Here is a 14,690-nt window from a genome sequence, read left to right as displayed (position 1 = left end):
AGTATTTGTAGTTCTCTGCTACTTATCTGAGGTTCTCATTTTAGAACCTATAGTGGTCAGTTGTCACAAACACCTCAAGGTATGTGAAATCCATAGGTTCCCATTCTATTCTACATGCCCAATCTTTGCAAAATCCTGAATGGGCACCGAACACCTCCATAAATCTGAGAACTCGTGGGATCGAGTTCTCTGGATCCACCAGATAGAAGAGCACAGCATCTGCATAAAGTAAGATCATGTCCCGTAACAGGGCATCTGCCAGTCTTCATGGGGAGAGCAGGCAACCCTGTTTGGTGCCTCTGCTCATTGTGAATTCTCGCTTGATTGCACTGTTGCTCCAGACCGTGGCAAGTGGTTTTCTATATATTATTCTATCCAAGACATGAACAATGGGCCAAAGCCCATTTTACGCATGACCACCCACAGGTAAGGCCATTTCACCGAATCAAAGGTTTTCCCCGGCATCTAGGGTTGGGAGTACTTCCTGCACCCCTGTGCATTCCCTGCATGCTAGGCAACTTAATTGCCTGCTGAAGTTGTGCTTTGTCACCTTGTATGGCATAAAGCCTGACTGGTCTGGTGCGATCAGCATGTCAATCACCTGCATTAGACAAATGGTCAGTATTCTGGCCAGGATTTTAGTTTCAGTGTTCAATAAGGAGATTAGCCTGTAGGAGGCACACTCTACCAGTGGATTCCCTTTTTTATAAATACGCACTATTGTAGCTTGCCACCAGTCCCAGTGTAGAATCACTCCTTCTTTCACTGCTTCAAACATGGGTTTAAGGGGGCCTGTTATTTTGGATTTCACACATTTAAAATATCTGGCCGGGAATCCGTTGGGGACTGAAGCTTTCCTGCTGTGTAACTAACTGAGCCATCATCTCAGAGAGCTCGGTGTCTTATCTCTGTCTCTAGGGTATTCCTCGCATCTTTATCCAGTTGAAACACTGGTATGTCACCCACAAAACTGGTCAGGCCTCCGCCTGTTAATATCGTTCTTGACTGATATAGTTCACTCAAGTGGCTGGCGAATTACGGGCAATGCCTTCCGTCATTTTGACTGGGGTCCCATCCTGTCCATACACTTGGTGAATCCATCTCTGTCCTTCGTCCCTGTGGGCTAGACAGGCTAGGCATTTCCCCGCTTTATTACCCACCTCATATAGCTGGGCCTTCTAGTTCTGGAAGAGTGTTCTCGCCTCCTGTGTACCTTGGGCCCTGTACTACTCGAGAAGCTTCTCCAGATGCAGCATTCATTCATCGGTGAGGGTGTCTATTTAGTCATCTTCCTCCTGTACCAATTGGTCTTCTAGTTCCCTATGTTTATTCTCATGCTTCCTTCACTTCCCCTTTATATGGGCAATCAAATGGCCTCTCATAACCGTTTTATATGCTTCCTCCAATGTCTTGTTGGAGCTGACCAACCCACTATCCCCCCTGCGGTAGGTATCCGTTTCTTGGCATATAAATTGTCATGTACTCCAATCTGTCAAGTCCCACGGGTCTAGCCTCAACCCTCCTTTCTACATGGTTACAGATGACCTTAAAGTGGTGGCAATGGGAGAGTTATCTGATATGCCCCACAGGAGGTAACGGTGTCTCCAAATTGTCCTATCTGATGATGGAACACTAATAATCAGTCCAGTTGGGACAAGGAGCACAATGAGTTAGATTTGTAGGAGTATTCATGTTCTGTAGCTTCCAAAAAAGTTCACAAGCGCATGTTCGGTTTAGGTGATTTTCCAGACTCTGTAACCCTATCTAGGTCTCTGTTTAGGGTGAAATGTAGGTCCATGCCCACCACCAGGGTAGTATCTGGCTCCTCTGCGACCCACTTCCCAAGCCTTTCTAACCCAGTTGTCTGCAGGCCCGGGGGCAAGTACCTTGAAGCCAGGGCCAGGTCTCTCCCATTCCATTGCCCACTAACTGCTGCACAGCAACTCTGTGGGTATGCCCAGCTGTTCATTATCTGCAATGGTAGGCAGCTACTGGCTAGAATTTCTGTCCCCTGGGATCCCATCGTAAACCTGTGTGATCTAGCACACGATATCGGCCTCATCTCAGGAAGCCGCATTTGTTTCCTGCTGAGTGTGTCTCTTGCAGAAGTCCGGGTAATGTCTGCGTAGGTATTTTGCTACAATTCCTCTATTGAGTGTGCTACACAGATCGTTAACATTCCAGGATAAAAGTTTAAGGGTTAATCTTTCTTTGGGGTGATGTGGCGTGGGGTCCTCCATGAGATCTGAATCTGTTTGATTGGGTGCCCCTCCCCTGATACTGATGCTGACCTTTATTTGTATTCTGTCCTGTGAACTAGAACGCTCCTTATTTCCCTCAAGTCCACTCCTAACTCCCTTCTCCCCATATCCTCACACTGCAGATTAAAAACTATCCACCTTCCCAATGCCCGAGGTGTCTGTCCCCCTCACTTCAAATATTCGAGGTTTGAACATAGAAGCACAATGTTTAACAGTTGCTGGAAGTGGTTGCGACCCTCGGAGTAAACGTCTGCACATATGCGGGTCTCTCCACCTCTGGTCAACACCCCTGTGTTGTCAGTCTTACCAATTTGATGCCCCACCTTAGGAAGGATAATGGGGGCGGGGGTAGTTCCCCTCTTCATAATATTTCATCTGCTGTCATCGGAGTAATCTGTGGTGGGGAGGCTTTCCTTATTTTTGGATTCTCTCTTCTCTGAGTCCACTGTGTCCTTTGCCACGACTGACCATCTGTTTCGGTCCAGGATTGTTTTTCTCTGATGAATATCGGCCAACACTTTTGTTCTTTCCATTTCAGCTTGATCTTTGGAGGGGCTGCCTGTGATCTACACCTTGCACGCCGTCCCCTTTGGTTCTCTCGCTCTCTCAGAGTCCGTGCCTTCTCTTGGCAAGTCAGTGTAGAGTGTTCTCAGACCTTCAGTCATTTTCACACCTCCTCCACTGTGGCAAAGAAATGCGATTCATCTTGACCTATGATCCAAAGTTTTGCCCGGAACAGCAGGGTGTAGCAAAGATTTAGTTACTGTAAATGGTGTTTCACTGAAAGGAAAGTTTCCTGTTGATGCTGCACCGTGGATGTGTAGTCTGGGTAAATATTCACTGTGCCACCTTCAATATTCCAAGGCTCGCACATTCGGGCTCTGTGAAGGATTGCATCACAATCATAGAAGTTAAGTAATCAGGCCACTGATGCCCTGGGGGGGGGGGGGCCCTGATGGCAGCGATCTCCTGGGGACCTTGTGTCCACGTTCCAGAGTGAGCTAATTGGATGTTCTGCCTTTCAGGACTGTTGAGGACAACCATTCCTCTAGAAAAAGTTCCATGCTAGGGCCCTCAGCCTTCTCTGGGCTACACTCCAGATGCAAATTGTTACAGCGCGCTCATCCTTCAGTGTCGTTCACCTTCTCTGCTAGGGCGGCCACTTCCCGCTACAGTGTCCGTACACTAGTACTACATTCAGACAAGGAGGGGTCCATCCGGGCGAGTGTGGATTCCACTAGATTTGTTTGGAAAGGGGTGACATTTCCTTGGTATGCCCATCCTTAGTCAATGGGGATATCAGCATCTCAAAATGTCCTTGGTAAATGGGAAAACCCCTATCCCATTAAGTCTAAATGTATGCAAAAAGACAAGGACAAGTTGGTATTGTTGAAATGGTTCCTCAATTCCAAGAAATGAGTGGTAGCATTACAAGTTGTGTTTCAAATGTCTTCATTTTACAGAAATCCAATGTGATTCTTGAAGCTAAAATCACAGGTGGAGGGTTATGTTATGTTACAGCAATTTGTTAAGCATTCATCTACCATAGGGTGTTTTGGTGCTGACTACTACTGAGCAGCAAAGGAGCCTAATTGTTAAACAGCCATATTTTTAGCTCCTTTCTAACGGAGATCAACATGGGCACAGCTCAGATGTGAGGGGGCAGATTGTTCCAGAGCTTTGTGTTTCCAACAACAAGGCTTCTGCCTCCCCAGCTAGCTTTGTGGATTCTGGGAGTCGTCATAAGATTCGACCCTAGCAATCGCAACCATCTGCCAGTAATGTATCTGTAAAAGGCGTTCTTCAGAAACTCAGGGCCAGTTATATGTAATGCTTTGTAGGCTATGCACAATGCCTTAAATTTAATATGGCTTCTTACTGGAAGCCAAGACAATTGCCGAATTTCCTTGGCCACCGATTTGTACATAGAAGTCCCAGAAAGAAGCCTGGCAGCAGCATTCTACACCATCTATGGCTTATTGAGGTTTTTTCCTGCATGTTAACATATAGACCATTGCAGTTATCCAATTTTGAAAGGACTAACGCCGTGGTTACTGTCTTTCTAGACTGCGCTGGAATAAAAGGAAATAGTTTCTTAATCATTCTGAGCAGGTAGAAGCAGGCGGAGATCAGAGAGTTGACTTGCGGTCTAAGATTTAACTTTTCATCTATTAACATACCTACATTTTTTGCCTTGGTCTCTGGGATAGGGGGAAAACCCAAATCTTCTGGCCACCAACTAGGAGACCAGACAGGAGAGAGATTACAGAACAGAACCACCTTGGTTTAATTTAAATTAAGTTTAATGCAGTGACTGTTTATCCAGGAGCTAATTGCCAACATGCAATCATGAAAAATGGCCGAAACCTCAGTACCATTTTTGAAGCTGACAGGAAAATTTGAGTATCATCCGAATAAGAGATTAACCAAAGGCCAAAAGATTTGACCAGAAGAGCCAGCTCTGTAACATACATGTAAAAGAGAGTTGGGCGGATAGATGATATCTGCGGGACCCAGCAGTGGAGAGAAAAGGAAGCTGATTCATAGCTACCCAGTGCTGGATGGATGGGTGGATGGTTGTATGAAGGAGTGGATGGATGGGTGAGTGCAAGGCTGGATGGATGGATGAGTTTAACGGTGACTGGATGGGTGAGTGCAAGGTAGGATGGATGCATGAATGGGTGAAAGGATGGATGACTGATGAGAGAGTGGGTGAAAGACTGAAAGGGTAGATGGATGGGTGGATGTATAGATGAGTGGGTTGATTAGTGGTTTGATGGATGGATATGTGGATGGATGAGTGAAAGGGTGAATGGATGAGTGAAAGGGAGAATGAATGGAGTAAAAATGAACATGGATGCATGGAGGAGTGATAGGATGGATGGTGAGGTGGACGATTTAAACCATATATGCAGGAGCGTTGTGAACCCTCCACTTTAGCAGCTACAGTGGGTGGTGGACAAGGCCCGACTGGTTGTACTGGGCATTTCTTCAGGAGGCTTGAAGGATGGGCGGCCAATTTTGTTAGTGGGGCCGGTTTTGTAGCAGTGTAGCAGTTTTAAAAGCACTACAAAGTTCCTCGTATATCCAGTAGTTTTCAGGAAGCAACACAATTGTCAAGATAACTCTAATGATTATTGTACCTGCTGGAGAGAGATGGTAGTTTTGTCTAGTGGCCATTTCGACTCGTCTAAGGTAGAGCAGAGGATTAATATGGCTGCTGCAAAGTGTGTGTACCATGCATATCTTATTTTATATGTATAGCTCAGTTGATTACTACTTTTGTCACAGAGATTCTTTTGTTACTGTGCAGTTCATAAATTACAATCTTAATCTAGCAAAGTGAGCTATGAAATGCTCTTAAAGAGCTGCATGCAAACTGCGCGGTACAGGTTAGAAAGCTATGTTTTTCTCGATCTTTCACTATTATAATGTTGCTACAAAAGGTTTGTTGGACAGAAATAAATTCTTATTATCAAAGTGAACCTTAACCACTGTGTTATGCTCTGAATCCTGAGTTAGCGCTTCTCCAGAGCACTCTTAAAAAATGCCTACCAGTATGGATGACGTGACTCCTACACCTTGTAGTCCCTCTGCCTAATGTAACATTTTCTATACACTGATTTACACAAGTATAATTCATTGTCTCTGTATGTGTGTGTGATGTAAAGTGCTCTGACACCCTAAACTGGTATGAGAGCTGCTATAAAACAGATAAAATATATTCAAGAGAGGGGCTATTGAGAGATGAGAGGCACTGTTAGAGGGTGATAGTGAGGGAATAATTGAAGTGTCCCAACCAAGACTTCCATATCTTGGAGCACAGTAAGGTAATAATTTATATGCTTTAAAAGCGAATATAATTGAATAAATAATGACACGTGTTTTAGAATGCACAGGTTTTTTCCCAAATTTTCTTGGGGCAGTACCCCTCAAAGCCCCCCTTTGTAGTGGTCAGGCTTCCTAACTGCACTCGCTATAAAATATACGGAGGCTGGTCTGACAAAAGTTGCCAGGGCTGCATGATGACCCTCTTTTGTCTGCAGTTCGGCAGAAAAAGACACATAATTTATGTGAAAGGGCTGGTGGGTAAGTGAGCGAAAGGATGGATGGATGGATGTGTGGTTGAAAAGGTGGGAGGGTGGATGAGTGAGTGAAAAGCTGGACGGAGAGATGGCAAGATGAATGAGTGAAAGGATGGATGGTGAGGTGGACGATTGAAACCATATATGCAGGGGCGTCGTGAACCCTCCACTTTAGCAGCTACAGTGGGTGGTGGACAAGGCCGGACTGGTCGTACTGGGCATTTCTTCATGAGGCTAGAAGGATGGGTGGCCAATTTTGTTAGTGGGGGCCGGTTTTGTAGCAGTGCAGCAGTTTTAAAAGCACTACAAATTCCTCGTATATCCAGTAGTTTTCAGGCAGCAACACAATTGTCAAGTTAACTCAGATGATTATTGTACCTGCTGGAGAGAGATGGTAGTTTTGTCTAGTGGCCATTTTGACTCATCTAAGGTAGAGCAGAGGGTTAATATGGCTGCTGCAAAGTGTGTGTACCATGCATATCTTATTTTATATGTATAGCTCAGTTGATTACTACTTTTATCACAGAGATTCTTTTGTTACTGTGCAGTTCATAAATTACAATCTTAATCTAGCAAAGTGAGCTATGAAATGCTCTTAAAGAGCTGCATGCAAACTGCGCGGTACAGGTTAGAAAGTTATGTTTTTTCTCGATCTTTCACTATTATAATGTTGCTACAAAAGGTTTGTTGGACAGAAATAAATTCTTATTATCAAAGTGAACCTTAACCACTGTGTTATGCTCTGAATCCTGAGTTAGCGCTTCTCCAGAGCACTCTTAAAAAATGCCTACCAGTATGGATGACGTGACTCCTACACCTTGTAGTCCCTCTGCCTAATGTAACATTTTCTATACACTGATTTACACAAGTATAATTCATTGTCTCTGCATGTGTGTGTGATGTCAAGTGCTCTGACACCCTAAACTGGTATGAGAGCTGCTATAAAACAGATAAAATATATTAAAGAGAGGGGCTATTGAGAGATGAGAGGCACTGTTACAGGGTGATAGTGAGGGAATAATTGAAGTGTCCCAACCAAGACTTCCATATCTTGGAGCACAGTAAGGTAATCATTTATATGCTTTAAAAGCGAATACAGTTGAATAAATAATGACACGTGTTTTAGAATGCACAGGTTTTTTTCCAAATTTTCTTGGGGCAGTACCCCTCAAAGCCCCCCTTTGTAGTGGTCAGGCTTCCTCACTGCACTCGCTATAAAATATACGGAGGCTGGTCTGACAAAAGTTGCCAGGGCTGCATGATGGCCCTCTTTTGTCTGCAGTTCGGCAGAAAAAGTTACATAATTTATGTGAAAGGGCTGGTGGGTAAGTGAGTGAAATGATGGATGGATGGATGTGTGGTTGAAAAGGTGGGTGGGTGGATGAGTGAGTGAAAAGCTGGACGGAGAGATGGCAAGATGAATGAGTGAAAGGATGGATGGATGGATGATGAGTGAAAGGATTGATGGCTTAGTGAAAGGGTTGTTGGCTGAGTGAAAGGGTGGATAGAAGAATGGGTGGGTGGATGGTTTGAGTGAAAGGGTGGAGGGATAAGTGCAAGGGTGGATGGATGGATGGATGGATGAGTAGATGGATTGGTGAAAGGGTAGATGGATGGATGGGTGGATGGATAGAAATGTGGATGGCAGAGTGAAAAGTTGGATGGATGAGTGAAAGGGAGGGTAGATGGAGTAAAAGGGAAGATGGATGTATGGAGGAGGGAAAGTATGGATGGTTGAGCGAAAGGATGGATGGAGGGGTGGATGCTTTAAAACATATATGGATGAGTGAAAAGGTAGATGGATGGATGAGTGGATGGGTAATAGAATGGATGGATGGATGGATAGATGGACGGATGGATGGATGATGGATGGATGAAGTGGCAGTGTATGTGGTTGGATGAGCAAATGGATAGATAAATGGGTGAACGCGTGGATAGAGGGGTGGAAAGATGAATGAGTGAAAGAATGAATATTAGGATGGATGAGTAAAAGGATGGATTAGTGGATGGATGGATAAAAGGGTTGATGGATGGATGAAAGGGTGAATGGATGGGTGAAAGGGGTGGTTGGATGGCTTAGTGAAAGGGTGGATGCATGGATGGATGGATGATTGAGTAGAAGGGTGGATGAACGGATAAGTGCAAGGATGGATGGATGGATGGATGGGTGAAAGGATGGATAGCTGAGTGAAAGGGTGGGTGAATGAAGATAATTCGATGAGCTCAATCCTGTCAAGGAGCTTTGCTGTGCAATATTTTCAAGATGACAAAGGATGGATGGATGACTGAAAGGATGGATAGGTTTGGAGATGGTTAAATAGGTTTAGATATAGATGGGTGGATGGATGAATGTACAGACAGAATTGTGAAAGACTGGAAGATGGATGAAAGTGTCATGTGTTTCCTGCATAGCCCATTGTAGTTTTCCCTATGTTAGCCTAACTGTGCACGTTATAGGCCTAATTTTCTGTTGCACATGTTACTATATAAACATGTTTGCTTTGTGCCGCATTGTACTTTCACACAGAACCCTGCATATGTTTTCCGGTCCCGTCTTTCCCGGGATTTAGTCTGAATACCACAGACAAGGTCAAATAACAATGTCCCTTGTTATTCTTTCTGGCCAGGCACTAGCACCTAGACATAACACAAAAAATGCAAATGTTGTTTATGTGTACATATGTCTTGTCATATAGATGAGCATAGGAGCAAAAAAGACACACATGGAATGAGAGTTCTGAGACAAGATCACCGCATCTGCTGAGATATAGAACGTCCATCTGTGTATGCTCAGGTACGGGTCTGCCAATAATCCCAAAGATCTCTGATAAATATTTGTTTAGCTTCAGTAGAAGGGAAGTGTATTTAAGCCTTCTCTGTCTTATAACATGAAAGGGACTTTCATGGTATTCGGTTTATTAACAATGCTAACAGTATTTATAGTATTTATTTGTTTTCTAATTGTGGCATGAATACTGCATTTCAGAGCACAATAGTTTAAATAAATATTCTCGACTTCCTTTGTGTCTCCTTGTTATCTTATTGTGAACAAATACGAGTGAGAGAGCGAACAGGGGGGGCTGTCCTGTTACTGCGTTCCCTGAGAGGGTCAAGTGTGTTGTGTTCTGCGGATTCACTTGTTTCTCTGGTAAGGTTAGGAGGGCAAGTGAGCCGCTGTAGCTAATCGGACTCAGGCTCATAGGGTTGTATGACATAATTTCGACAGACAGAAAATCGACCTACAAATATATCGCAACAAAAATATCGATGTCAAGAATATCGACATCCTATCTACAACATGGTAAGTACAAAAATATCGAAAATTAAATATCGATGTCAAAAATATCGTTATTAAAAATATCGTTTTTCTTTTACTTTAAAAATATATGTAAAATAAACCAAATTATACTTAGAAATTAAATAAACATAATTAAATATATTGTATAATATTTAAAATGTATAATTAATATATATAATTTAATAAAACTTTAATTACACATGTACATATAATATATAATATATATACTTACTGAATAATTAATTTTACTAATAATTTCTGTAACGTATAAATTATTAATTTTTTTTAAAAATTACCAATACATCTATACACATAAAATAATAACATTAATAAATATTTAATAATTACATATAGCAAATAATAATCAATATTTTTAATGTGAATAATTTTTATTATTAATGATATATTACAATAGCAAAAAAAATACAAAACATATGAAATATCAGACACAATAGAACTACTAGTCCAACTCCAACAAAAACAACAATAAGGAAAATGTTGGATACCGTAGGGGTAAAAATTACTATTCCAACTCCAAAGAGTGCAACAGTAGGGAAAGCGTTGGATAGCGTAGGGTTAAAATTACTATTCCAACTCCAGAGAGTGCAATAGTAGGGAAAGCGTTGGATAGCGTAAAGGTAAAAATTACTATTGCCACTCCAGAGAGTGCAACAGTAGGGAAAACGTTGGATAGCGTAGGGTTAAAAATTACTATTCCAACTCCAAAGAGTGCAACAGTAGGGAAATCGCTGGATAGCGTAGGGGTAAAAATTACTATTCCAACTCCAGAGAGTGCAACAGTAGGGAAAGCGTTGGATAGCGTAGGGGTACAAATTACTATTCCCACTCCAGTAAGTGAAACAGTAGGGAAAGCGCTGGATAGCGTAGGGGTAAAATTACTATTCCAACTCCAAAGAGTGCAACAGTAGGGAAAGCGTTGGATAGTGTAGGGTTAAAATTACTATTCCAACTCCAGAGAGTGCAATAGTAGGGAAAGCGTTGGATAGCGTAAAGGTAAAAATTACTATTCCCACTCCAGAGAGTGCAACAGTAGGGAAAGCGCTGGATAGCGTAGGGGTAAAATTACTATTCCAACTCCAAAGAGTGCAACAGTAGGGAAAGCGCTGGATAGCGTAGGGGTAAAAATTACTATTCCAACTCCAGAGAGTGCAACAGTAGGGAAAGCGTTGGATAGCGTAGGGGTACAAATTACTATTCCCACTCCAGTAAGTGAAACAGTAGGGAAAGCGCTGGATAGCGTAGGGGTAAATATTACTATTCCAACTCCAAAGAGTGCAACAGTAGGGAAAGCGTTGGATAGCGTAGGGGTAAAAATTACTATTCCAACTCCAGAGAGTGCAATAGTAGGGAAAGCGTTGGATAGCGTAAGGGTAAAAATTACTATTCCCACTCCAGAGAGTGCAACAGTAGGGAAAGTGTTGGATAGCGTAGGGAAAAGAATTACTATTCCAACTCCAGAGAGTGCAATAGTAGAGAAAACGTTGGATAGCGTAGGAGTAAAAATTACTATTCCCACTCCAGTGAGTCCAACAGTAGGGAAAGCGTTCGATAGCGTAGGGGTCAAATTTACTATTCCCACTCCAGAGAGTGCAACAGTAGTGAAAATGCTGGATAGCGTAGGGGTACAAATTACCATTCCCACTCCAGTAAGTGAAACAGTAGGAAAAGCGCAGGATAGCATAGGGGTAAAAATTACTATTCCCACTCCAGTAAGTGAAACAGTAGGGAAAGCGCTGGATAGCGTAGGGGTAAAAATTACTATTCCAACTCCAGAGAGTGCAACAGTAGGAAGAGCGCTGGATAGCGTAGGGGTAAAAATTACTATTCCAACTCCAGAGAGTGCAACAGTAGGGAAAGCGTTGGCTAGCGTAGGGGTACAAATTACTATTCCCACTCCAGTAAGTGAAACAGTAGGGAAAGCGCTGGATAGCGTAGGGGTAAAAATTACTATTCCAACTCCAAAGAGTGCAACAGTAGGGAAAGCGTTGGATAGCGTAGGGGTAAAAATTACTATTCCAACTCCAGAGAGTGCAATAGTAGGGAAAACGTTGGATAGCGTAAGGGTAAAAATTACTATTCCCACTCCAGTGAGTCCAACAGAAGGGAAAGCGTTGGATAGCCTAGGAGTAAAAATTACTATTCCCACTCCAGAGAGTGCAACAGTAGTGAAAACGCTGGATAGCGTAGGGGTACAAATTACTATTCCCACTCCAGTAAGTGAAACAGTAGGGAAAGCGCTGGATAGCGTAGGGTTAAAAATTAATATTCCAACTCCAGATAGTAAAACAGTTGGGAAAGCACTGGATAGCATAGGGATTCTATAAACATAATAACCAATTAAATAATTAGTTATAAAAAAATAGCATATTAATAATTCATTTACAAAATATGTATTATTAAATACCAATTATTTAAAATAAATATTTATATAAATAACTTTAAATTACATCCCACACTATTCCCCCTTTAACACACAACACATACAAAATACACAATACATTTAAATATCAGTTTATCTATTATTTACAATTAATAATACATTCTTTATAATTAATATACTTATTATTTACAAATGTATACATATTAACTACCAAATTACAATTATTCACAAATTAATTATTATTTAACAATACATTAATTAGCAATAACAACAAAGAACATGAAATAATAAATTATTTATATTTACTATATTTAACGTACTAATAACAATTAATTACCAATTAATAATTAATTAACAAATAATTATTATTAATTACAAATAATTAAAAATTATCAGTAATTATTTGAATTTAATTACATCCCACCCTATTCCCCTATAAACCCACAACCCACTACACATAAAAATTCACATAATTAATTTAAGCATCAATTAATCACTTAATAAAATTAAATCACCAATTAATTAGTAATTAACAATTAATTAATTAACAATACCAATAAAGAAATATTAATATTAAACTAATTATAACTTATATAATTAACCAATTAATAAAATTAATTTACAATTAATAATTAATTAACAATTAATTAATCAATTAATATATTTAATTAACAATTAGTAATTAATTAACAATTAATTAATCATAAATACCAATTAAACAATACATATTAATTAATTAATTATAATTAAATTACTTCCCACCCTATTCCCCTATAAACCCACAACCCGCTCTGATACTAAAACGCTAAATTATATTTTAAATAATTATTAATCTCTAAACATTTATTTTTAAATGTATTAAAATACATTACAATAATCTTTCACATACAAATAAAATACATATTAAAATACATTACACTAATAAAATATTGATATTCTTGACATCGAAATTTTTGATTACGATATTACTTACATCAATATTAATGACTTCGATATTATTAACTTCGATAATACTTACCTTGGGGTCGATATTCTGTCCATCGATATTCTTGACTTCGATATTCTTTACCTACGATATTTACAACTCGATATACTTGTAGGTCGACATTTAAAACTCGATATTTAGACTGCTCACCGCTCATAGATACTGAGGTGATATGGTCACTCAGTCCCTACATACTGATGCTCTATGGTTCCCAGCATAGTTCAGTTCCTAAGCAGAATCCCTGCAACAAAAGAATAAATGGATGACAGAATGCAAATGTGAAATGGTGGATATCACTGGGTGAAGGGAAGGATGAAAGGATGAGTGGACAGATGCTGGGATGGAACAGACCAGAGAGCTATTCTGGGAGGTTCATGATGACTTCCTTCACTTGATAGGTGACATAACAGCTCTGGGTCAAAGTGGGGGTATTTTAATTTTCTGGTTACCCCCTTGAACGTCACACGGTATATTGCAATAAAATGCATGCTTGTGGCTCTGTTCTTCATTATTCCTATCCTAGAGGTGATATAACATCCAGGTCCACAACAGGGGTCCACACTCCTCTGGGGCTGTCGCTTGGCTCAAGGTCTTTCTTCTCTTGAGAGGTGGCCAGCAGAACTGAAAGTTGAGGCGCTCCTCAGAAAATTATCAAGGAGGACCACGCCATTTACATTTACACCACATACTCTAAGTGATCCACTCAAAATGCATTTATCATTTTATCTCTGCCTTACATATCTTAGTGACACAAATTCTAAGGCTTCCATGTGAGGGCATCAATAGGAAAATGGCTGCTGTGAATGAAAAAGGTTAACGAAGGACATGGTGAGAAATATGTTTACACGAATAAATCAACACTCTGCGCGGTTTCACAGTGGGGAACCCTCACTGCCAACAGACAGGCCTCTGACTCTACAGGCAATATTTCAAGGCTTGGTTAATAATTCACCAAGAGAACATCTCACCAATTAGCGAGGGAAAAAATATGTCAGAGGCAAGCCGCTGTGTTTGGTGTGCGCCTGTCTGGGTTGTCTCTGAGCATGTATCACTGCGCTGTTTTCTGCCATCTCATTTCTAACTCGTGTGGCTCTTTAAACTTTGCTTTCGTTTTCATAATTTGTGTTTCCATTGCTCCCACCAAGTTACTATCCCTTGCGGGACCAATTCTTGGGGGTGGGGGCTAACAGTCAAGCAATGTAGGCAGAGCTAATACTTCAAATAATGGGGGTGGAGTTCTCCTCACAGCTATAATACAGAAATAAAGTGACAAATTGTACATGTTAAACATAATGAAAAAATGTTTTATGACTACAATAAACCTATACATGTCAGGTATCACCTCTATGGAAATCTTGGGAACTTTAGCCACAGACATGCTCCAACATGGGGCGGCTGTAGGAGAGTTCTCACTATTATTGACAAAATCTAAAATGGCCATTTCTTCAGACTGTTAAAGACAATAAATCAGACCTAGAGAGGTTTATGGTCCCAGGACTACAGTATTGTGCTGCCACACTAGAAACTACACTAGTCCAGAGTCCACAGTGTTGCCTTCAAGCGATATGAACTTCAAGACAGCATTTCTGCTCAACTTCCTTCTAAAATGAAACTTACCTGTGCTGCATCTAGAGGAATGCCAAAGGGCACCTTAACCCAA

The sequence above is a fragment of the Triturus cristatus genome, chromosome 3_2 (assembly GCF_964204655.1).
Source record: "Triturus cristatus chromosome 3_2, aTriCri1.1, whole genome shotgun sequence".
NCBI classification, from domain to species: domain Eukaryota; kingdom Metazoa; phylum Chordata; class Amphibia; order Caudata; family Salamandridae; genus Triturus; species Triturus cristatus.
The sequence above is the reverse complement of the archived record's forward strand: the minus strand, read 5'-3'. Positions refer to the sequence as shown.